Source organism: Dermacentor variabilis, chromosome 2, assembly GCF_050947875.1.
Source record: "Dermacentor variabilis isolate Ectoservices chromosome 2, ASM5094787v1, whole genome shotgun sequence".
Lineage (NCBI taxonomy): Eukaryota > Metazoa > Arthropoda > Arachnida > Ixodida > Ixodidae > Dermacentor > Dermacentor variabilis.
Window position 1 is genome coordinate 224,395,911 of NC_134569.1, and position 26,256 is coordinate 224,422,166.

A 26,256-nucleotide genomic window follows, 5' to 3' on the forward strand; every position below is an offset into this window, starting at 1 on the left:
TCTCGCAAACGGCTCATTTTACATAAAGAACAAGGAGCCAAATAACACACAGGTGGAATTACCTGTTTTTTTCTTGTTTCTTATGAAACAATAATAATGAAGGAAATGTAAATTAAGTGGACGATATCAATTGGCGCTTCTGGGATCCGAATCGAACAGCTACTAATTCATATCCCCCCCCCCTACCGTCTATCCTCTTGAGTATTTTGCATGTGTAATACATCTAGTCATATGGATGCATGGATGTTATGAGCGTCCCCTTTGGGACGGGGCGGTGGCTTGCGCCACAAAGAGTGTTAGCCTGCGCCACCCGCGGTCATGGCATTTGAAATGTAACATACATTTAACTACATGGGTCACGCACTACGCGTGATCTTAGCAGCAGACTGTCAATAGACCGTCATATGCTATCTAAAACCACCAAGGCTTGCGGACTATGAAGTATTTAGTGCCGGTATTCAATCTAACGTATTCTTAGTTTCAATTAGGAAATGCTTATTTAGGTTTTTGTTTAAACGTAGCCTTTTGTAACACAACATAATTGTTATTGTAATCTTCAGCGCCCCAACCTCGACAAGCTACTGACGGCGCTGATGTTTCTTCGCCATCTGAAGACTCGCTGGTAAGCCCACTTAATTTGTAGATCAGGGGAACCGTCGATGAATTTTTTAAATAATGTTTTGTGTTCCTCGTGTGTTGATGCATAAAAGAATATGTAATTATTGTGTGTAACCTCTAAGGTGCATCTAAGTGATAAGATTCTTCTGCTATAATCGGACACGAACTTACGCAGAGTACGTTCTTTCCCTACGGAGTCTTGTATTCTATGCTGACACATTTGAATGACATCGTACTTTTCGACAGTGCCAAAACAGAGTTTTGAGTTTTGGCCGCGTATACCGCGAACGCACTAAGCGTCTTTAGGCGTGAAATTGTTGCCTGCCGGAGGCATAATATCAGAACTCCGCCATGCGCACACTGTGGAACAAAGAATTGTCGTGTGTTTTATATTTCTGACATCTGTGTGACATGTCCTCGTTCCCGTAATTACCCAATTTATATGTCGCCATCATGATGTTGACCCTATGCTACGCCACAATGGGCTCAGTCATATGAGATGGGCAAGCCGCCATTAATAGGAATTTATTTGCAAAGGCCACCGGTGCTGAGGCTAATTTTGGAAAAGGGAGTATATTAATAACAATTCGGTTGACCTCGTGTGAACCGAATGATCGACGGAACACGTAACTGCCTCTTTACCTATAATTTTATGGTCGGTTGCACCATTTGACACTTTTCACTTACGTACTAACGTGTTTTTGAATACACGTTCGCACATTATGTCATTCTATCAGACTGAAATGCTAGGGCGCCTTCAATTTATTCTTCTTCGGAAGATACATTCACTAAATAAATATCTGTCCTGTCTTCTCCCAATGTTTGCGTTCCAACGTTAGCCCAACAACCGATGCGTCTGCCGCAAGAGAAAAAAAGAAGGAAATGTTTGATCTCAATTTAAAGTAATGTTGTTTTAGGAAGCGCGAATGTAGTACACATTGGTGTAAAGCTGTCCATTTGCGTTTTTGTCCCAACAGAACTCAAAACCTGATATCACGACTGAGCCGGCTGCTACCTCTGGTGAACCTGGTACGGCCTTATCCATGCGGAGTAGCATGTCGGCGACTATAAATCCGCTGTTATAGTTATCTGCCTTTTATTAAGGTGCATTCTTTCTGTCGGTGTGTTCATACAGAAACTTCGGCACCGGAGGCCGCAGACGATACGACCACAGCCGGAGATTCGTCAATGTCCACAGGACCTGATGAGATCATTGGTGATGAGGTAAACACTAATATTCTTCAATACCCATGTTGGCAAGAAAATGCCCTTGCATGTTGTGGGGTCTAAAACGTGCTCTTGGGGCAAAAGAACGACAACGCAGCAGAGCAAACAATTACAACGGCATTTATTGTACCTTTATTACACTAATTCCTTGCTAGCCGAATTACTACACATAGTGCATGCCGATGGGCGCGCGACAAATCGAGGAAATCCTACTCGCCGCGACTGGACAGCGAGCGAATATGTTGGTCCCATGCGGGACAGCAACGCCTAATTATTCGCGTGTACAGTTCCGCAAAGTGTGCGCGAGCTCGCCAAGCGTCCGCGTCGCTGGCAAACTAGAGTGCACTACTAGAGTACGGCTGGGTGGCACGAGCGGCAGGTCCGGCACATGCTTCGCAGTGAGCTGCGCCACGACGAAAAATACTGTGGCGGCGCTGCAATCAAAGTGGATTGGGCCGCATCGAGGTCGCGCCGTTGGAAACTGCTGGCGATATTTCTCGGAAGGGTCATTCGTTCTACCTCACGCGCTCGCACATGCGTTCACATCGCTGAAGGGGGGTTTACAATTGCGTATGACATGTATTTGTTCCTTAGGAACAGATGCCCTTCTTTCTCTTCTTTATTTCGTTTTATTTGATTTTAATCCGCTCGGTGATTACGCGCGCATTGCAGTCGCAGTATCGGCTTTCATTCTACTGCGTTATTGTACGGCTCCCTTAGGAGAACAAATATTTTTCTTGTCCTTCAAGCAGCAGGTTCGTCTCGTGTGTATTTTTGCGCATATGGTTTTCCATCAGTAGTTCTTGCGAAAGGCAGACGGAAAAACGTATCTAAAATTCCCGCTTGCCGCTCCAAACAAATAGAACATATCTGGCGACCTGTATACAGATTTACGGGAAGTATTCTTATAGCAAAAGAAAGACAAAACTCTAACGCAAAATTCCATTCATGTTTCCACCTTCCTCGCGTCATAGAATGCGGAGTAATTGGTACGGGTTCTTTTATTGTGGTCGGACCTCGGGCGCCAAGAACGGCTTTCGGTAGCCATAATATATGCTAATTTCTGGCCCATAAGCCTTGTGAAATATTTTATCCAGCAAACAAAATAAAAGAAAGCCGCGTCGTAGACTAATTAGTGGCTACATAGTGGATATGGCGTTGCGCTGCTAAACTTGAGCTCATTGGTTCAAACCAGGTCGCGGAATTCGATGGAAACAAAATGAAAACGCACACGTGTACTTCTGTATAGGTACACGTTAACGAAACCCAGCTGGTGAGAACTGAACAGGTGGCCTCAAAATCTTATCGCCAGACGGAAAACGCCAAAATGTGTTCAATAATATCAGTAATAAAGAATAAAAAATATAAGGAGCTGCGTCCTTTGGCTTTTTTCTAGGGCTGTAAACGAAAGAAATTATTCTGGAGTGTGATGTCCGAGACAAACATGTTACGCTCATCATATATTTCATATCCAAATGTGGCACCGTTCCCAACTGTACGTCCGTTAAACTAAGCAGATTCTGTATTATAAACGGCTGATTTCAGCTATACGGTGCGCTATTTTAAGGACAATAATGAAGCAATTAAAGGAACCGCGTGACTCACATACACGTATAGAGATATTTCTAGATCTGTGCTCTTTGAACAAGATAAGTGGGATACCACATTGCGTACCCAGTTTTATTGGGTTGCACATAGGATGAGAGTGTGAAAAAAATTTCCCTTGCCTGAATAAAGTTAGCAGATTTTCAGGCTGCCTCAAAATGGGGCGTTTACATTAAGTGGCGGCTTAGAACTTGTTCAGGAGAGCCTATTAGCACCCGTGCGTTAATTCTCTCAGGAATTGGTGCGCCTTTGCGAAATTAACAGCCACGACTGTCCAGCAGCCCAATCATTCGGAATAAGAGTCCTCACTTGCATCTGCCTTTCACTTTTGACACTTCAAAAGTGCTGTTCTGCATTACATTCGAACGGAGACGGCTATTCGATAATTTTAGAGTGGAGCTGTCTTAGGCTAGTATGCAGTGCTTGGTGATGTGCGTTGGCAAAAACGATCGCGGCGTCTCAAGAGGTAAAATTGCATAAGCATAGGGCAAAATCGTGTCAGCGTCCTTGCAGCGTTTGAGGCCAGATGTGTCAAAACCGGTAATGGTTGATGAATGGTTGTTTGATGTGTTGCGCCCTATTCCTTACCGAGTCTTGCGGTAGAATGCGCCGACGCATGCGCCGTACAGCCTGGGGACGGAATTCTTGTCGCCATGTTCATCCCGGAACTTCAATGAGGGACCTTGAAAATTTTATGATCCACGCATTTGGGTGAATCCTCCCGGTGGACTCCAATCCCATCGTCAATGTGGTTCACTTTAACGTCGATGTGTCTCGTCCCGACCGAAAGTGGTTCTTATCGTTTCTCCTGGAGAGATTCGGCCTTTAATGTTACACCAAGACAAATCACTCCGCGAAGCGCCATCGGTCACGCATAGATCTAACATTCGCTACGAACATATCCAGTGTCGTCACAGAGCCTGCAGTCGCCTATCATAGCGACCATAAAGCCATAGTTACTGTGGTCAACGTGCTTATTCCTGTTATATTGTTTTGTTTATTTACGTTACTCTCTTTATACTTACATACAGCTCCGGCTGGTCATCCACCTTCACTGAGTGGAATGGCTCTGAATTTTTCATAGTCAATTCTTAAGTAGAATACGATCTGAATAGCAAATACAATTCGATTAGGCTGTAGGTTTCTGCTTCATTTTGCCTGCTGTCACGTTCAAGGAGATCGCCAGACATACCACGGAGATTAAATTGGTAAAGCATTCGCAGTCTTCCCTATCCACTTTGAGCGCATATGCAATATATTTTCCCTAACACTGTTGTTCACATTAACATCAAATAATTGCCTTGATTCCTTTTCTCGGAAAGTCGACTGGTTCCATTTGGGCTGAAGCAGCATCTAGTAGAAACATGCTCATTGCGGTAGGGAGTTTTCCCTTTTTAAATCAGCGCATTTAGAATATTTGATATTTTTTCGCTTACACATATGTCGTGAATATATATGTCTATATACCCTTAGACTTACCTAGAAGTGCGTTGGTCATCTGCAACTCTTTGGACCACGCAGTTATTAAACCTAGTTTATTTCACTGTAATTTTGCTTTCTTTGATCATTGTGCCCAGATCAATAGTCCACGAAGAAGTGAGCATAAAATGGCATGATATCGTAAAATTTTCTCGCGTAGTTTCATGTTGCAGATAGGCGGCTTCTGTGGCAAAAATTAAGTGCTACTTCAAGAAAAGAATGTTGAAAATAGCAGTTCGCCTGGCTAAAACTACAATTTGCACCAACTGACGCGAGTCGCAGGTGCACCAATGCAAATGAAACAAAAAAAAAATACTGCACGGAATTTTTCTGAGAAAAACAGCGTCCGCACGGCGAACGCGCGCTCGCTAGCATCCAACGGACTTGACGAAAGCAAAATTGAAGACGTCATGGTGTATAACCCATGCCTCAAATATGTGTACGTAGTAAAAAGGTGCCAATACAAACTTGCAGTTCAAGTAAAGCGCCACTATAAGAGCGTACACACGCAATCGGTGTCAGCGCCCGCAGCAAAATTACGTTGGACATGCCACGAAGCGTGTCCCCGACCCAACCCAGTTCGCCCGCAACGCCCTCGCGCAATTTTAACGCGATAGCGTTAAGGAGCTCGTGTCGCAGAAAAGCCGGTGTCGTCGGCGTCGGTGTCGGCGTCCGCGGCGTTGGCCGTGAGCGATAAATCACGGCAGGCACTTCATAAATAAAAAGCAACTTCCAAGATGGGCTGGGTGGGAATCGAACCAGGGTCTCCGGAGTGTGAGACGGAGACGCTACCACTCAGCCACGAGTTCGATGCTTCCAAGCGGTACAAACGCGCCTCTAGTGAATGCGGTGTTGCCTTCGAATCGAGCCGTGGAAAGTTATACTGCGGTGTATATCGGTAATTATGAACATGTAACTTACAGAAGTCGCAATTACACGAGTAGCGAAGTGCGTTTCCGCTGCATTTCTTCTGGGCTTTCCGCACACGCTGAGCCATCTTGCGGCAAACATAGAAGACCCCCTCCTCTCCATGTACGGCGCTGCCCGACAGATGGCGCGCCACGCGCGCATTGGAGCTGTACGAGGACCGGTGCGAGGCGGGTCGCGGCATGGACTCTCTCTCCCCTGACAACGCTTCGCCTTGCTCCCTCTGCAGAATCATGCGGCCTTCCTTTCTTTAGATCACTATCTGTCTATCTTTCGGCCCGTGCCGATCACGACGTTTGGCTGGCGTGCATCATTTCCCCCTCCGAGATACCGAGTTCTTTGGTTCGTTCCGCTTGCTCAGGCGCACGTTTCGTTGCTGCGCCGAACGCTGCGTTGCTCGACCATATGGCTCGACGCTCACCGCGTCCGATGCGGGGCGCCTCGTAAGTGATGGCTGCCCTGTAGCCCATTGTCTTACACCCCTTGGCGGGTCGACAGGAACGCTGTCGCGTTCCACTCTTGAAGGCGAAGCTTAAGCGTCCTCCAATTTTTTCCCTACGCGGCGCCTCAGCGGGAGAGCGCCGTTCAGCTAACTCGATCATTCTCTAGTACACTATACCCAAGCCGAAGAGCCCACTCTCTTTCGCGCCTCAGTAACCACTCCGTTAGGTGGCGTTAGCAGCGCAGCACTCGCTTCATCTTTCGTAATATGTCGCAACCACGCCGACCGCCTCCGGCACTTCGATACGCGGAGAAGCCGGATTACGAGAGAAACGACAGTAATGCGGGGAAAAGAACATCAGGGAGCGCGCGTGAGTCAAGCCGTCCCCACATATGCCCAACTTAAATCACTACATACTCTAGCGAAACATGTCACACGGTCTAACACCAACGCACGCTTCGCGACAAAGCGGTATATGGGGCAATGGCCACAGAGCAAATGTCCATGCACCCTTGTACATAAGATGTGCGCCGACAATGTCTCTGGTCTCTCCCGCTGGCGTCCTTTGGTCACAGCAGAAGCTCTGCAGACATGACGACAAGACTCAGGCCAGTGTACCGGAAACGGCGACGTAGTAGTCGGCATGAGCAAGCGTCGCTCGCGCCAACACGTCCTATTTGCGCGAGCGGCAGTAGCCGTTGGTGACTGCTGGCTATTTTTCTAGCCGCAGGATTGCCAGCCGGTCACAGGCGGCCGCTGAAGTCTCTGCGCCGACCTGGGCACAGGCATCTCCATTGCCTAGCTCGATCGTAGCCCGGGGCAGCGGCGCAGACAATGTGCAGCAAACCAGGGATTACTCCGCTCATGCTGCGTACCCAATGCACTCGACAAACACTGAATTAGTGCAAGGGAGAGGAATCCTGCATGCGCGTCGCCCACGTGGTACAATCTTTTTATTCTGCTAGCAATATATCAGGCGGCTACTGAGATGCCAAGTTAACGTGAAGAAAGCTCTCTTTCTTGAATCCAACGAGTAATTTCCATTCGTGCGAGGCTAACTTGACTGAGGGAAGCGAAGCGCGACACCTCGACGCCACATGCCACAAGGTTTCGTCTCTCCACTTGTCACAGCCAGCTCCTTAAGGCCTCAGGCCTAATGAATCGCTACCCCAACAACAACCGGCATCCACACAAACAGGCAGCCACGAGGACACGTCGGCCATGTGACCTACCCAGTCGCTGCATCCGAGTTGACAGCCTCCCAGACGCTGTTGTGTTACCGCACTGTGCCAGCAGCTCGTAGTGGCACGCGTGGCCCGCGAGTATCTGGCTCCCAGAAACCGCGACTTCAAGAGTCGAAGAGACAGGAGAAGGTATTTACATAAGAAACACGGACTACCCACGAAGCTTCCGTACTCATTCGCTTCAGGCTTTCCAATGCTCCGCGGGCGCTAAAATCGTTCTCGCCGGATGCAGACTGTGTGCCTCCCGCACCGACGAATGTAGACATGTAGAAGACATTTTATTCTCTTTTTCAATGTTATGTACAGCATCCAAACATACATCGCCACGTCAGGAGGGAGGCTAAAGGCTGTATATGCCTGACGAGGCCTATCCTCCTCGTGGTGACAAACAGTGCATTTGAGACAACAAGCTTTCTTCTAAAGTAACATTAAAATCGCACAAAAAAAGAACATCCACAATTCTTCCACAATATTTATGAATAGGTAGGATAGCAAAAAATGGAAGATGGTCACAGAGATCAGAAGCCAGTACACCAGAAGTAACATCAGAGCATAGAAAATCCGCAAAACACAAGTCAATACTAGTTTCACTATTTTCAGTTATTCTTGTCGGTGACGAAATTACATTCTCACAATTATAACTTGACAACATATCAGATAGGTCTCTAGACGCCACACTACATGATTTCACGTCAATATTAAAATCACCGAGTACAACAAGCGAGTTGTTTGTGTTAGCAATGCACTGGAGGGTATCCCCTAAATACGACAAAAAGTTGCCTATGTTTCCGGAGGGAGGCTTGTAAATTAAAACTACAATTCTACCATTTGATTTAACAATCAAAACTTCACAGTCAACGTGTACCGTGAGAACTCTCCAAGGTAAGTATATCCTATGCCATTACGAAAGTAAAGTGACATGCCTCCTCCTTTACGATTTGTTCTGCAAAGTGATACGTTTTAATAGCCATCTAGTGATATAGCGTCACGGAAATCCGTGAAACAGGTCTCTGTAAACGACAGAACATCAAATTTGTAGTCTAAGTTGCTGAGAAAAACACTAATATCATCAGCTTTATTAATTAAACTTCTTGTATTCAGACAGAATATCGAGAATTTATTGCTCTGTTCACGAAAAGGGTATACTACAGTTTTTTCTTCAATTGCTCAACACTGTGGTATAGATATGTGTGCGGGTTGCGTTCTCTGTCCATATTTATTTGCATTAGAAACATAGGGACGATTCTTATGCATTGCTCGAAAACCTAGTTTCTGCCTGCGTTTCCATTTGTTACAGGAAGAAAGCTATGTGATGAGGGGGCTCTATGCTTAATTTTTTCAAGATGAGATTCATTTATGATATGCAATGCTGCTTCCCCACTTACTCTACGAACAATAATCTTTCCGTCTCTCTGCCATCTGAATTCGTAGCCCCTCTCCTTAGCGGTGATACGTACCAGCCCGAGCAAATGCTTATTGCAAGGTGTCAAGTTGTCATAGAAACGCACATTTGCTTTAGTGTCTCTTAATTGCTTAGCCTTTTCTAGCCACTTCGCCTTTGTTTTACGCGAGAGAAATCGCACTATGACCGGTGGCGTTCGATCACCTTTGGTGGGCAAGCGGTGAATAGCTTCCACATCATCAGTCAGCGGGGACAAACCAAGGGGCTCAGCGATATTGTTTACCTTCGACTGAATATCCTCTTTTGCTTCACAGGCAACTCCATCGACTTCTAGGTTGAGCCTTCTTCCATATTGTTCTAAATCATTTAATTGATCTTTCAATTCTTCAACTTCGCTTCGTGCCGCAGAATTCTCTACGTGTTCCATGCGATTTTTAATTCCTGTGATTTCACTGTCGTGATCTGACAGCTTTTTCTGAACTTCCTCATGTTTATCTTACATATGTTGCACTGACTTTTGTACACCTATGACTGCATTTTTCAGTTCAAGAAGAGATTCGACTTTTTCTGTCAGAGGCAGCAATCCATTCAATTATTTGTTAATGGCTGACATCTCCGTTGCTATATCCTGCTCAATGGGTGTTGGATTACGGACAGAAGTGACACCAACGCGCAGAGCAGCTTGCGAGCATGTTTTGCATTCCCATTCAGGGAGAGTGTCATCCGCTTTCTTCTTCTTCTTATAAGTTTTCGCTGCCATGCCAGAACACCTGTCGAAACGATAGCTTAATTCCCACCCTTTACAAGTGACGAACTGTCCCATTTCCTGAAGCAGTTCAGAACATTCAGGGCATTCATCATAATCATTGGCCATGTCTATCTAAGACACCAAAGAAAAGGACAACGAAAAAACAGTTTTGCAATTTGGCAGCAGCAGCAGTACTTAAGCAAATTAGAGCAATGATTTAAACAACCAACCTGCAAGACAGGAGAGATTTGTCAAGCGCTGTCCATCCAAGGGGTGTCGCACTGCTGCCGCTACCAAATGCAACTGTGTAGCTCAAACTCGCACCGGCCACCGTAGTAAATTCTGGGGCGGCTGACGTCAAATATCTCGGCCAGTATCAGTAGAGCAGCCTATGCCATGCGATGCGGCGATTCCAGCGGGTGCTGCTGTCCCCGAGATTAGTTTCCGACCGTGGCTGTAGTGCAGAACATTTAAGAGCAGGTGCGAAGGCGAGAAAAAAGATGAAATCTTTACGCTGTCCAAGCAGCAGCCGCAATGGCAGCCAGGTGAAGGCAACCAACTAGCCACCGTAGTAAATTCTGGGGTGGCTGACGTCAGATATTTCCACATCCTATATGGTCGCCACGGGTATGTGCCAGGCGATGAGAACGACGCTGAAGTGGCGCGCGAGTGGAAAAACAGAGACGACAACGACGTCGCGTTGACTGCTCTCATAAAAGTGCTTTTACACGTCCTCTACGCCGGCTATCCGTCTCCTAATAGACTGCGACACTGGTGGAGGTGCGGGGTAGGATTGTCTCATGCTCGGCACCCCTTCGCGGAGCCGGCGGCTAGCTACCCAAGAGCCCCCATCTCCGACGATCGACGACTCTACAACTCCGACGACTCCAACTACACCTCCTGTAACCGACGCCGTCAGCGCCGATCTTGTCGTTTGCATTGACGGCCACCAAGTGGCCGCTCTCGTCGATACTGGTTCTCATTTTTTGATAATCAGTCAAAAGCTGGCCGACAGGCTGTGAAAAGTGAAGACGCCGTGGACCGGGCCCAACATCCGAACTGCCGGTGGCCAGTTGATGACGCCGATTGGAAAATGCACAGTCAGAATAGTAATCGCCGGCGCAACCTTCGTCGCCACCCTCGTCATTCTCTTTGAGTGTTGTAAAGAACTTGTATTGGGGATGGGTTTTTTGAGAGAGTATGGTGCACTGATTAATGTCCGTGACCTCGTCGTCACATTTTCTACGAGTTCAGACGAGGTCGACCCCGCGGAGCACCAGCGACCCCGCTTACGTATCGACGACGACGACGTATCACGCTTCCGCCGCGAAGCTGTTCCCTCGTGCCTGTAATCTGCGATAACTTCAACACTGGCACTGGCGTCGCTGAACACATCGACGCACTGGTACTGAGTCAAGGCGTTTCCATCGCCAGGGCCGTAATTATCGTACACGACGGACGTGCTGCACTCCTGCTGACGAATTTTACCGGGGAACGTCGGCACATTGTTAAAGGCACGGCTGTTGCTTACTTCGACGAATTTACGTCAATATGGGACTGCCTCTCAGTGGAGCACGCGACGTTCACTGGGGCAATGCCTGCCCCTGTGGTCGATATCAGTCCCACCTTATCGCCCGTCGAACGCAGCAGCCTTCTTGAGCTCATCAATGAGCTTCCGAGCTGCTTCTCATCCACGTCACGAGTTAGCCAGACGCCGCTCACTAAGCACCGTATTGTCACCGAAGCCGACGCCAGACCAAATCCGCAGAATCCTTATCGTGTCGCACCGAAAGAGCGCGAGGCAATCCAGACACAAGTGACGACGATCCTTGACGACGGCGTTATTAGGCCATCTAAGAGTCCTTGGGCATCGCCTGTCGTATTGGTGAAAAAGAAGGATGGTAGCCTGCGCTTCTGCGTCGACTACCGAAAACTCAACCTGATCACAAAGAAAGACGTTTATCCGCTACCGCGTATCGACGATTCACTGGACAGGCTACGAAACGCACGTTACTTTTCGTGAATGGATTTGAAAAGCGGCTACTGGCAAATAGAAGTTGATGAGAGAGACCGTGAGACGACCGCTTTTGTTACGCCCCACGGACTTTATGAATTATAGGTGCTCCCCTTCGGTTTGTGTTCTGCGCCGGCAACGTTTCAACGACTAATGGACACTGTACTGTCAGGCCTCAAATGGCAAACCTGTCTGGTCTACCTCGACGACGTGATTGTTTTCTCCGTCGCGTTCGAGGAACACTTACGGAGACTAAAGATGGTCTTCGAAGCAATACGCTCAGCTGGTCTAACTTTGAAACCTGAAAAGTGCCATTTTGGCTTTGAAGAACTTCAATTTCTCGGTCACGTTGTTAGTCGTGAAGGTGTCCGACCTGACCCTGATAAAATATCTGCCGTTGCTAATTTCCCAACGCCATCAGATAAAAAGGCCGTGCGACGTTTTCTGGGCATTTGCGCCTACTACCGACGGTTTATTGCGGAATTTTCGCGCATCGCATGGCCATTGAGCCATCTTACCAGAGAAGATGTCCCCTCTGTGTGGGGTGAAGACCAGCAACGGGCTTTTGATGACCTACGGCAACGGCTACAGGCGCCTCCCGTCCTCGCACACTTTGATGACGACGCTCCTACGATTCTTCATACCGACGCTAGTAATGTCGGCCTCGGCGCAGTACTTGTACAGCGGCAGGACTGCACCGAAAGAGTGATTGCTTACGCCAGCAGGACGCTATCCAGGACGGAGGCTAACTACTCCACTACAGAAAAAGAATGTCTCGCTCTGGTGTGGGCCGTCCTGAAATTTCGGCCATATTTGTATGGTCGGAGTTTCACCGTTGTCAGTGATCATCATGCACTTTGCTGGCTGCCTAATTTAAAAGATCCAGCTGGTCGGCTTGCGCGCTGGAGTCTTCGGCTCCAAGAGTTCGACTTCACGGTTGTGTACAAATGGGGGAAACGCCACACCGACGCCGACTGCCTCTCTCAGTCTCCTGTTGAGACTGCAGGCCACGACGATGATGACGCGGGTTTTCTAGGCGTGCTAGATACTGTCGACGTTTCACGCCACCAACGCGAGGACGCAGAACTGGTTCCTCTTTTCAATTACTTAGAGGGAAAAACAAGCAGCGTGCCTAGGTTATTCGCGAGAGGGCTGCCTTCGTTTTGCTTACGCCACGACGTTCTCTATAAAAAGAACTTTTCACCTAGTGGCGGCGGCTACCTACTCGTCATTCCCGCATCTCTTCGCGACGAAGTCCTACATGCCTGTCACAACGAGCCGACCGCTGGTTACTTGGGATACACCCGCACATTGGCAGGAATTAGGCTTAAGTACTATTGGCCAAGACTTGCGTCGATGGTGAAACGTTACACACAGACATGCCTAGATTCCCAGCGCCGCAAAGCCCTACCCGGCAAGCCAGCTGGACTGCTGCATCCTGTTCAGATATCGCAAGCGCCGTTCGAACAAATTGGCATGGACCTTATAGGTCCATTTCCACTATCTACTGCCGGAAATAGATGGATAATCGTCGTCACTGATTATCTTACTCGATACGCCGAAACAGCAGCTATCCAACGTGGAACAGCAGCCGAAGCAGCGCGATTTTTCGTCGAAGCCGTCGTCCTAAGGCATGGCGCTCCCGCAGTGATCATAACAGACAGAGGATCTGCGTTCACGGCTGCGCTTCTGGATACCGTGTTGCGACTAAGTGGTACCACTCACCGAAAGACCACGGCTTATCATCCCCAAACCAATGGGCTGACAGAACGTATGAATAAGACACTGGCAGACATGATGAGTATGTACATCGACGTCGACCACAAGAACTGGGGCGAGATTTTACCATACGTTACATTTGCGTATAACACGGCTCGCCAAGAGACAACCCGCGTGACGCCTTTCAACCTCGTTTACGGACGCGAAGTGACAACAATGTTGGACGCAATGCTGCCACACGAGTGCGGTGACGACGAGACTGGTGCCGAGGAGTTTACGCAACGCGCCGAGGAAGCCAGGCAGCTTGCGCGTTTGCGAATCCAAGAACGACAGGAATACAATGCCCGACACTACAATCTTCGGCACAGACCCGTCACATACAACGTCGGTGACCAGGTGTGGATCTGGACTCCGATTCGTCAGCGGGGGCTGTCTGAGAAGCCCCTGCGAAGATACTTCGGCCCGTACACAGTTCTGCGCCGCATCAGCGATGTGAATTATGAAGTTGTCCCCGACAGCCATAACTGCTCCAAACGCCGGCGGAATCTGCCCGAGGTTGTGCACGTGCTTCGTATGAAGCCCTACATTTCCTCGTGACCTCAACTTTGCACCGTCTGTGCACAGCCTTCGGCGGTTGGTGCATCGGGACGATGCCTTTTTTTTTTCAAAGGGGAGGCAAATGCCACATCCTATATGGTCGCCGCGGGTATGTGCCAGGCGATGAGAACGACGCTGAAGTGGCGCGCGAGTGGAAAAACAGAGACGACAACGACGTCGCGTTGACTGCTCTCATAAAAGTGCTTTTACACGTCCTCTACGCCGGCTATCCGTCTCCTAATAGGCTGCGACAATATCTCGGCCAGTATCAGTAGAGCATGCTCACTGACCTGGAGAGGCAAAGCCGAAGGGTGGGTCTAAAAATTAATCTGCAGAAAACTAAAGTAATGTTTAACAGTCTCGGAAGAGAACAGCAGTTTACGATAGGTAGTGAGGCACTGGAAGTGGTAAAGGAATACATCTACTTAGGACAGGTAGTGACTGCGGACCCGGGTCAGGAGACTGAAATAATCAGAAGAATAAGAATGGGCTGGGGTGCGTTTGGCAGGCATTCTCAGATCATGAACAGCAGATTGCCATTATCCCTCAAGAGAAAAGTTTGTAACAGCTGTGTCTTACCGGTACTTACGTACGGGGCAGAAACCTATAGGCTTACGAAAAGGGTTCTGCTTAAATTGAGGACGACGCAACGAGCTATGGAAATAATGATAGGTGTAACGTTAAGGGATAAGAGAAGGGCAGATTGGGTGAGGGAACAAACATGAGTTGATGATATCTTAGTTAAAATCAAGAAAAAGAAATGAGGGGGGGGGGCATGGGCAGGACACGTAATGAGGAGGGAAGATAACCGATGGTCATTAAGAGTTACGGATTAGATTCCAAGGGAAGGGAAGCGTAGCAGAGGGCGGCAGAAAGTTAGGTGGGTGGATGAGATTAAGAAGTTTGCAGGGGCAATATGGCCACAATTAGTACATGACCGGAGTAGTTGGAGAAGTATGGGAGAGGCCTTTGCCCTGCAGTGGTCTTAACCAGGCTGATGATGATGATGATGATGATGATGATGATGATGATGATGATGATGATGATGATCAGTACAGCAGCCTATGCACAGCGATGCGGCGATGCCAGCGGGTGTTGCTGTCCCCGAGATTAGCTTCCGTCCGTGGCTGCAAGACAGGAGAGATTTGTCAAGCGCTGTCCATCCAAGGGCCGTCGCACTGCTGCCGCTACCAAATGCAACTGTGTAGCTCAAGCTCGCACCGGCCACCGTAGTTAAAAACACTTGCGAAAAACACTTGCGAAAAGGCTTCGCATGTCGAAAAGTTGAAACATGCTGCAGCAACCGTCACCTCGCTCAAGAAAGCATGCAGCTGACGCTAACGAGCAAAATCCACGCCAGGCCTACGCTTCAGCTTGGTCTACGCGGCAACCACACCGACCGCCGCCGACGCTGAGCTACGCGGAGAAGCCCGATTACAGGAGACGCGAGAGCCATGCGGGGAACACAACAAAAGGGAATCCGTCGGAGTCGAGCGTCCCCACAAAGTGTGTTATGAACGTAACACACTTGAACAAACAAAACTTGTCCTTTCTAGAAATTGTATCGAAAAAGAGGAACGCTACAGTGGCCATCCTCTCCAGCGCCTTCCTAGCGGGTCAATCTGTCTTTGCACGGGGATCGCCATTCGTGCTGAGAGTCCATGCCCGGCCCTGATGGTCTGCCCAAACGCTGGTGACCAACAAACACATTTACAAACGGAGGAGATGGGGGTTATATAGATAGATTGGTTCCTTGACTGATTGAATGTCACTTCATAAAATAAGTTTGGGGAAGCGCTACTTGGGGCGGGGGGGGGGGGGGGGGGTCCGCTTGAAAGCGGCCTGGCTTATTTTGCAACCTCCATAAATAATAAACACTTTAACGGAGGCCATTTTCATGAATCGTACATTTCACTATAGCAGTAAAAATTTATTTCAATGCTAGGCAACTACGAAACGTAGTTTAGCGAGACTAAAAAAATCAATAATATTTGGCGAACGGGTCTTACCGTACATTAAGAGGCTTACAGAACTAGAAAATACACCATGACATAGTAGCAAACATTGTCTTTCTTCTCGTGGCTGCCTCAGAACATCGTCGGGTTAGTGATTTTGAAGGCCTCGGCTGACCAATAGTTGGGCATTTCCAATGAGCCTACTGGAACATTTCGCGTATCCGACACGAATAACTCGACATCATCTCAGCATAATTTTAGACCGAGTGTATATGGATTCCATATAAATTTCGTGTAACTTTCCTAATAATCTTGCACAAAACCATGGAATATTATTGGTCTAGGTACACAGTCGTTATTCTGACTCAGTATTTTTCCATTGCAGTGTAAAATAAAAAAAACATTTAGCAACCACGCCAATTTGTCCCATGAGTGATTCGATCTTATCACTTATTTGGCAAACCCGTGCCCTTAAGGGGAAGCTTTAGCTGAGGACAAGCTCTGAGTTTTCTATTAAAATACACGTAAAAAAACACAAATTATATTGTGATATATCCACTGGATTGACTTGAATGGCATTCGCTGCAATTAAAAAAAAACTTCATTTTTAAGAAAGTTAAGAAGCAAAGCTATATTTAGAACATCCAATTTTGTGCACAAGAATGGGAAAATAGATATGTTAGGAGGAGTAGAACGCTGGCAAATTTAAGTCCCGAATGTTGTTTCAGGAGCTTTGATTCAGCATGCTAACGGCTGTATGGTGTGTCGCTATTATTATGTAATGTCTCGATGAGCTTGAATGCATCACTGGCGCTACTGTGGGGACGTAGATTCGGTGCTTCTGTTTATTTGGTGGGCTTTGGAATCACTGCGCAAGCTGCAATAAAATGCGAATTTCATTCGAACCTTTCCACACGACCATATTCATATGTTCTTCTTTACCGACGAAATTAGCAAACCGAAGACTAACGTCATCTTTACGTATGTGCCAAGATTACCCAATTTTTATTGACTCCACCGAGTGTAGGCAGAGTCGCTCCTGAAGTATCGCTGTTTTCTTTCTTTCTTTTTTTAGATCCAGGTTGTTAACCTCAAGGCCCCGCGCATTCGTTCCCAGGGGGAGGGGGGGGGGGGAAGGGGAGGTGTATCCCGGCGCGTTGGACATAAATGCGTGCTGCGATCGGGGAGATTGTGCAATATCGCAAGGAGGTGATCAGGCATGCTTCGAATACTCTGCCAACTTCCAAATATAACTTCAACATCGGGGTCCAAATACAACCACATAAATTCGGCGTCGTAAGAGACGCACTATATATATATAAGAAAGTGCACTGAGTGTAGCAAGTAGGCTTTCATGCGCTTATATGTTTTAAATCCTGTTTGACAAATAATGAAAGGCGGAAGGAGTGTGGCAACGGCGCCTGTGCACGTGTTGTCGTTAAAACGTTTATTAAGATAACCACAAAAATTTTCCGATCCCAGGAAGAGGATCCATCAGGGCGGAGGGAGGGAAGAAAGAGAACGTCAGCTCAAATATTATCGATCATCTTTTAGCCTTGTGGAAGTGCAACTAACGACTGGAATACGAGGCGCCAGCTCTCGGGGGGGAACTAGTTGGGAGGCGCCAGGCATCCAAATCCTGACGCGACAGAGCAGGCGCGAGTGTGGCTATCCCTCTTCTGCGGTGCTCGGCAAGAGCCGATCAGTCCCGTAGTATACGTCGCTGATCCAGCCGCTGGTTTCCTGGAGGGGAACGGTCAGTGGCTGATTGCCAGGTCTGGAGGCGCATCCTATAGCGCAGCGCGCTGGTGTCACTGCTGCCTCCGTGACGATGCGTCGCAGGTGTGTGGCTTCAGTACGGGTAAACTTCAGGGGCAGAGGTGTGGGATTTTCTGAGAGTATGTTCCGGAGCGCGGCCCTTCGTGAATACGCTTCTTTGGTTATAACGCCACGTGCATGGGAGCTGCGCTGACCACGGTGGTACATGTGTAGGCGTAGTGTGGCGCCATATGAAAAAAAAATATGGTTTCATAACTTATGCAGCCCATGTATGCAGCCTAAACAGCTTCGCTGGTAATCCGACCCCATATGAACGTTTCGCCTCAGAAATTTCTTTTTTTGGGGGTGGAGGGGAACGTTTCTGAGGATCTTTGAAATTCAACTCGAAAGCGATCCCGTAGGGAGTCAGTATCGACCTGTTCCTCTCCGCAGCATTGCTCAAGAAGCAGTATATTTAGGATCAATGACAACCGCAATTGAGTGGTCGCGCTAGCCTAGAAACCCGAAATAGTGACCGTGAAGTTACATTCAGGATTGCGGGAGTAACAAGCATTTCTTTGACACGCTGCGGTGGACAGGACAGGTTTCATTATGTCATTGGATGTCGGTTGACTATCAGTCAAGTATCAAGCCTGTGCTTAGCTCGGCAGTGTCGGACGAACCTACGATGCGTCTAGTTCAGTGCTTGTGACTGAGGGTTGGAATTGTGAGCTCTTGAACCTAGACAAGCAATCAGTTGTAGTAGCTTCGTTGCCGCTAGATTGTTTTGTTTTATTTTCTTTCAGAACACAGGTTCTCCCAACCGTATGTTAACTCCTCGACAAACCTGCTTGCCTGTCAGCGCGCCATCCCCACTAATTTACAGCATGCGAATCCTACACCACTCTTCTTCAGTAAAGTGTCAACGCGCTCACTGATATGCCATTCTCAGTGGGTAGTGTGAAAGTAATGACAGCGTATAGCAAGAAATGGTGCAAAGATAATCATAGTATTAGATGAACATTCCAGTCATGTATCCGTTTGCCAGGAACATTTAAATGTAACTTTTAACCTGGGACTTCAGGTTATCTCCAAACTAGCACCCGAACTCTGGAACCTTGAAATCAGTTTCAGACCGCAGCTCTTAAACGCCCGTACCTGCGTTGAGCGTCGGCGTGCCTCGACGTCGTCGGCGTAACCGAGCGAAAGAGTAGAGCGAAGGATGAAAAAGCCAACACGGAGCGCTGCGGCAGATGAAAGGCGAAGAGAGAGCGAGGAGGAAATCCGAGGAGGAGGCTACAGTGAAAGCGTGAGGCGGAGAATGGAGGAGAAGGTTATGACTACAGTGTTCTAGTGTTCTATTCTAGCACACTGCAGTTACGGCGAAAGCGCGAGAAAAAAAGTGTAGTGCCACGCCGTGGCTATGAAATGGCGCAAGAGTAGCGCGCGTAGTCTATTCAATATGGCATGCAGTGAGCGCGTCCAAAGTTACTAGATATGAAAACAAAGCGTTGCATTAGTGGAGGCCTGTTTACGGCGGCTGCTGTGAATCGCGATGTCCCGATGTCCGGGACATCGCGATGTCCCTATCGCGATGTCCCTATCGCGATGTCCCGATTAGCGAGGAAGTCGCGCCACACTTCGCTCCTTTTGTAACGAGCCGCACGGGATAGATGGTCCACGCCAGTCAATATATCGCGAAGTGAAAACGCGTATAGAGCTGCGTTCAAATATGGCATTAGGGAGTACAGTATTGTAGGTGAATTTTTTTTCTAACCCATTCTCACAGTTGTAGCATTTGCAAGAATTAACATAATGTTGCTGGTTATGATGTACCCATTTTTCTCTGGACAAGCATGTGCCTAATTTAAGGAATGTCTACTCTCGAAGGCGGGAGGGGCAGGTAGATCGTGGCTCGAACTATCAGGGAGCACAATTGGTAGTTCCCTAAATTGTGTACCGGATTATTATTCAGAACTTCCTAACTCATTCGTGGATAAACAGGATGAGTACAGAGTCGGAAGAACCAGTATCTTTGTAATCCCGTCGTGCCTTGAGCTTCGCAAATTCTCACTCAACCTGACACTCATTCAGATTTGAAATACTTGAATGTAACAGTGTTCTATGTTATTATTGGCCAAGGTAAAAATAAATGTCTAGTTAAGGACAAAACGGTAGCACAGGCACGTACCCAGGATTTTTTTCGGGGCGGGGGGGGGGGAGGAACCACAAGGTAACTTTTCTAGGCAAATGAGGGGGTGGGGGTGTATTTTTACTAGTGTAAATTTGAATAACTCCCACCACTTGCCGTAAGGACGCGTAAGTCCACTAAAGAGAAATGAAATATGGTGTATCTCACAGGTACGCCTGTGAGGTATATCTCTCCTTTACTTGGCAAACAAGGAACCACATTAAATGAACTCGGGCAGGAAGAACACTTCTTAGAACAAGTAAACAAGCGAGAGTGCAAAACAAACATTTCTAGTAGTGGTTTTTGAATTAGCTCTGCAAGCATTCTAGAGAAATATATATATGCGAAAGAATCCCAGGGGGTTCTTTTGGATCCTTCGTTTACTGTTCTACCAAGTGCCAAAACCGGCTCGTATTATTATTTGAGAAGTTGCGTAACGATGCGTGGCCGCCATTCCCGTACAACCGCGTAGAGCGCAGGACGCTGCGCTTGTAGACGTACTGCGTCCACCGCGAAAGGTTAAAAAAACACCCACATAAGCACATAAGTGAAGTGGCTACGTCTGGCCCCGACTTCTAACTGTAGAAGCGTCATTCAAAACACACCGAATTGTACTCCACTCCCGGCGGCGTTTTATCTACTTCCTTTTAAATAAAAAAATGTTGATCCATAAATATCTTCACAAACAACGAATAAATTTGTTAATTTTCCCTTTTCCTTCCCGTTTGGCTGTTGCCTCGGCTCCCTCCCTTAAGAGGCCGCCTAATTTCTCAACTCCTCGCGACTCTTGCTCCCACGTGCCAACTTTGCACGTAAAGTGCTGTACAATTAGCCCCCCTCCCCCCCCCCTGCAGGTTACGTATGTGCGCTAGCAGTTAGATTAAACCGCAAGGTTGGCAATATCGACGAATGAATAATCGATTAAATGTATCCTGTAAAACGATTAATCTTCGTCGATGTCTACCTTTCATTTGGGTGACTCCATTAATTAGACCTGTTCGATTATTAGTTTTCGAGAGTTTGACAGCAGTGGCGCGAAAATTTTGAAATCGTACTGGATTTGCGGCGCACGAGCAGTGGCTGTGCGGCTCTGGTTGAGCGACTGTCGACTGTAATTCCGAGTCCCGAGTGATGCCGAGCCGAGCGCGTCCCCATCTCTTCCTGTACACGCCACACGGCGCCGGAGGTTTAAAATGCCCTCACAGTTGAAGGCATTATATAGCAAGCCAGTAAACTGATCGTCGTGCCACTCTCAGTCTACTAAAGACGTAGCGCAGTATGCGCTTAGATTCGGAGCAGGTATTCGACATAGAGAGGGAGTTCATGTCGATTCCAGCAAATCTATAGCGTCCGAGCATATATTCCGGCATGCTGGTAGTGCGGCCATTGAAAGAAGGTGTCGGTTCCAGCCCTTGCCAATCGACATTCCTTCGCTCTGTAGATAAGAGCATGTGGTTGAAAATCTTAAACTAGTAATATTCTTTTCCCTTGAGCACATTGCAATTTCTTGCATACATGAGTTGGACTTCCGCTTTCAGTTATGCCAGTTTTTTTTTTATTGTTTAACTAATCTGAAGTGGTTTACTAGTGTTAGGCATCGTATTTAATTTTGAACGAAGTGTCATTTTATAACACATATTGTCAATGTTTTCAAAAGACACTAGTGCCAACTAAATTTAGTCTCTAGCAAGTTAAAGATCATAATTTCTCAAACGTCTACGTCTATATACACTTATGTTTCAAACTTGGTTCCACCTCTCATACCCACAAAAGTAAATAACTGTGTTTCAATTTTTTAAGAAGTGCCTGGCATAATTATTGCGGGGCCCTTTTAAAAACTTTGAAACACCTTTATAGGTTTGAGAGGTGGAAGCGAGTTCGAAACACAAGTCAGTTCGATTAATCAATTAATCGATGAACAACCCTGCATCGCCCAATGCCGCGTTATTATTCGTTATTCGATTAAAAAAAATTATCGACCATCTCTAGTAATCCACAATCAGTGGAATGCTGCATGGCAACTTCGTTCCCATTAGCCATATAGCTTTAAACATTGTCGGCAGCAGCAGTGTCGCTACGACCATGTACTGTGGTGTGTTGCTTCTTACGTGCTTTTTCTCCTAAAGTACGTTCACTTACATGTTGCTAATGACGCCATGCTTCACAGAAAGTGAATGCGGTCCGATAGGTGTCTGTCACAAAACTAGTCAACGAGGCTACGACGCCGAGCCGAATTCCAAAGCCGACTTGTGAGGTTCTGAAGATAACCACACGAATGCAGAGACAATGAGGGGCCTCCTTGTGCGCCAGCGAACACCGGTTGTGGCCCGAATACCGGGTCAGAGCCGAGAGTTGCCAAAACTCAAAGAAAATATATTCTTCAAACACGCTGGTTACATAAACTCATGCACGCTTTGGCTAGGCACATCACAACACAATTCAGGTGGGTGTTAACAAGACCCTGGAAAATAATTAACGAGAAGCACGAAGACTTTGACACGTACGATACAGTGAATAGGAATACCAAGTGTCCGCTCGTATTCACCCGTGCTGGTCTTGAGCCAGACGTTCTCGACTTAACGTGAGGCAAATTTCGAAGAAGGGACTTCTCCCGAAAATGCCCGAGGAATTCGCGTCCCGTCTCTTCACCGGCGCGGCCTCCCTGCCTTAATTAATTCCAGAACGGCGCTTTTATCGCCCTCGCCGGCATTTCTCGAACTTTATGCCGGAGACGTGCTCCCGCAGCATCAACAAAGCCTAGGAATGTAGACAGCTCTTTCGTTTTCGGCCAAGGCCACTGAAATGTCTTCGAGGAGGGTGGTGACTCATCCGTAGGCGCGCACTCTCGCTCTGCTCGCAGTGTGTCGATGTCTGAGAGGGTGTTTCGGCGCGCGCCCTCTCGCTCCTCTCTCTCTCGAGACCGTCAACTTCGCGTATCTTTTAGAAACCTCTAGCGCAGAACACCTATTGGCGGCGAGGAGTTACGGAGTCGCCATCTGTCGGAAGCGCCGCACTTGCGCAGTATGAGGGATCACGCGGCGCGCTCATAGGTTTCGCTTACGGCGCTCACTGAAAACACCACGCGGGAGCTCTCCCGGACATTTATGCAGGTACTCTCAAAACGAGGAAAGTTTTTGACTTTCGATATAATAATCCTGGGAAAATTAAAAGCACAGAATCATTTACAGACGCTATCTACCGAATACGTACAGTGAACGCGCGACACTGCGCGCAGTCGCCGCGACGGCCTCTCCCGCACCGGCTTCTTGCGTGAAAGGTAGGCGAACGCTGAGAGTAAACTATGTGAAATATGTTCTTATAGTGGGTTGTCTGTAGAACTAAATGGGGCATAACAGAATGAGGCCTCAATGCAGCGATCACACGGGTTCGCAGCGACCAACTGTGCCTCTGCATGCATGTTCGTGCACAATGTTTTGCTTTCGCTGTGAGCGCGTTTTTGCACCATGCCGTGAGCTTTAGGCCGCCGCATATGAGCATTTGACAGTACACTAGCAACCATTGTTGCGTGGACGCTAGCAGAACTGTTAAAAAATAATTCCTTTGTAGAGATTTCGACGCCTAGCTACGGCGACTGTGATGTGCCATCGCGACGATTCAATCTTTTTTTTTTTGTCTTCTAAATTCTTGGACATTTCAATATTATTTCCCAAGTTGCGTCGCACTGTATGTTTATTGGTCTTCTCAGCGTGCGATTTCCCTCTGCTCCTTTTTTCGTAATCCAGTGCATTAATTCATAACACAAACATGACCATATGCTGTGCCTTTTTTTAATGTGCGTCTTACCGCTCCCTTTCCGTTCCAGTGAACTTGCCAGTATCTGGCATCAACAAGTTCATAGACCAAACCTTCATGACATTAGCCGGGCAGCGGGCGCGGGCGAGCGTCTCAGTGCGCGTTTTCTGCTACTCACCGAACATCGCGCAGTCCCGGCACTGTAGCAGAAATGTTCCTCGCGTCTGTGCTTGCTGCATACCCGAGTTGTAGCCGATGGCTGTCTTCCGGTTCTAAGTTTCGCCAGCCCAGCTTCACGCAGCTCCTTTTTCTGTGGCTATGTGTGAATAAGGCTGACACCGGGCTCCGTTGCGTGCGTCTGGCACTGCGGCACCGAGCAGTAGCCTACCATGCGGCACGCCTCCGAAGGCAGCCACTACCTATTATAGTTCTTTCATATGTAGTCAAGCAGACAGCCAAGGCGGTAAAGCCTCACCACCTAATCAGAAACGCGGCGCAGGTGGGACTTTAAACTTTCGTTTTCAGCTCGCTTCGGGGCTTCCGAAGCAGCCGACGCGGCAGCTGTGTCCACGTGATCTCTCATGCACGTCACGCGGACGGTGGCGCTAGCTTTTCCAGTGGTCGAGCTCGCCGCCAATATAAACTTGTAGTCTCTGTTGAACGCGGCGGCTGTCCGGGCCGTATGCGCTGTCTCCCTCTGTCGAAGCTGTCGCGGGGCCGACGGACTCTTTTGCCGGCTTGGGTGATAGGCGGAGCGTGCTTCGATTATGCGCACTTTTGCACCTCTATAAAAGCGAGGATGGGTCTGCTATTCAATTTGGACAGACGACTTACTTTTTTGTTTCATATCTGTTGTTTGTTTGAAAACGTTACAGGTACTATAGTGATGTATCATTGTAAACGTACGAATGTAACAAGCTCTCAGTGAAAAGCGTTTTCTCCAAGCAATCTATCGCTTTCCATTTCTCTAGACAATGAAAATCTCCGAGATCAAGGAAGAGAGCGTTACGGACGCAATGACATCTGAAGTCGCCGAGTTATCGACGCTAGGTAATGCGGCAGATGTGTCTGCCGAAATGACTACTGGAATGTCCGCCGGAATAACTATGGAAATGTCCACCGAAATGACTACTGGAATGTCCAACGAAATGATTACTGAAATGTCCACCGAAATGACTACTGGAATGTCCACCGGAATAACTATGGAAATGTCCACCGAAATGACTACTGGAATGTCCAACGAAATGACTACTGAAATTTCCACCGAAATGGCTACTGGAATGTCCAACGAAATTATTACTGGCATGTCCAACGAAATGACTACTGAAATGTCCACCGGAATGTCACACGTCACTGGACACGAAATGGTAATGTCTTTCCATATCTGCGTGTTTTTATTTATATTCCTATTTCTATGTTTTTCGAATCATGCGTTATTAAAGAATGTGCTTACGAGTCTTTTGAGCTATAAAGGAAAGATGGCGTGCGCTGCGCTCAGGTAAGTTGTATGTCTTTGATGCCTGAGGACAAAGCTTACAAAAAAAAAAAAAAACGTTAGCGTCACTCGAGCAACGCTTGCAGGCGACGCCGTGTGCCTTCCGCCCGTTGGTAACCCACATGCTGTCAGCTTCCAAATGAGCTGACAGCGGCGAGTATAGATGCCGTCGCCAACGTCACCATCGGCGTCGTACTACGCAATGTATTACTGCGAGCTTCGAAGAAGATACTTCTCCTGCTGAGACTCTGCTAACCGCTTTGCTTTCTTAAATACGCATCTGTGGACCCGTGCCCACCTTTTTGAAACCATCTACAGGAAAGAAATATTTTTAGGCGCGGACAGACAGGTTCAGCCCGATTTCTAGCTTGCAACGGGGTGTGTTCAGGTCAGGATAGACTAAGGTGGTTTCCGGCTATTGTTAGTTCTCATTTTTTTTGCGTATTTTCGGCCGAACATCGATTAAATTCAGGTTGCCCGAATTTCCTGTGAGAGGTGGTATAGATGTGGAGTGAAAGGGTTAAGGTGTATGAAATTGTGCTGGTTATACTACGGCGTTTTGAAGTGTGCAACGTTTTGCGATCCGATAACGAGATTTTTGCCCTGGTCTTTCTTACGATTTTTACGTGTGAAAAAAAAATGTTAGAAAAGTAGTTGCTGTTCCGCAGTATTGAAGGATTTTGTCTAATATTAAAATTTAAGTGATAATGAAATAATTTTGGAGCCAATTTGCGACTCTCCTCATCTGAAGATACCCAGCTGGCTGATTAACTGCAGCTGCCTCATCGCACTTTCCCACTAGGCCGGTGAACGTACACGGGGAGCATTTCTGATAGCAGCTCTAAATAGAAAGCATTGCCGGAAATAAGTTCCCCCTTCTATTATTGGAAGACTTGTACGTACTCACGCGTGATTGCTACCTAGACCTACCATAGTAGGAATAGAGATGCTCTGAGTTAGTCTTCCTTACTACAACAAAAATAATGAGTTCATAATTCGATATAAAGGGTATTTTTATTGCATTATTACAAGGAGACCGAAGTTGCGATGATTATACATAGTTCATGAAGAGGCTGAATTTT

At 47.5% G+C, this 26,256-nt stretch overlaps 1 long non-coding RNA gene across 1 annotated transcript; it reads left to right on the forward strand.

Moving 5' to 3' along the window:
* The first annotated feature begins 603 nt into the window (after positions 1-603).
* Positions 604-24,692, forward strand: LOC142571195 (uncharacterized). Its single transcript, XR_012825793.1, has 3 exons — positions 604-622; positions 1,754-1,842; positions 24,651-24,692. It is a non-coding gene; the product is annotated as an uncharacterized LOC142571195 (long non-coding RNA).
* Positions 24,693-26,256: the final 1,564 nt, after the last annotated feature.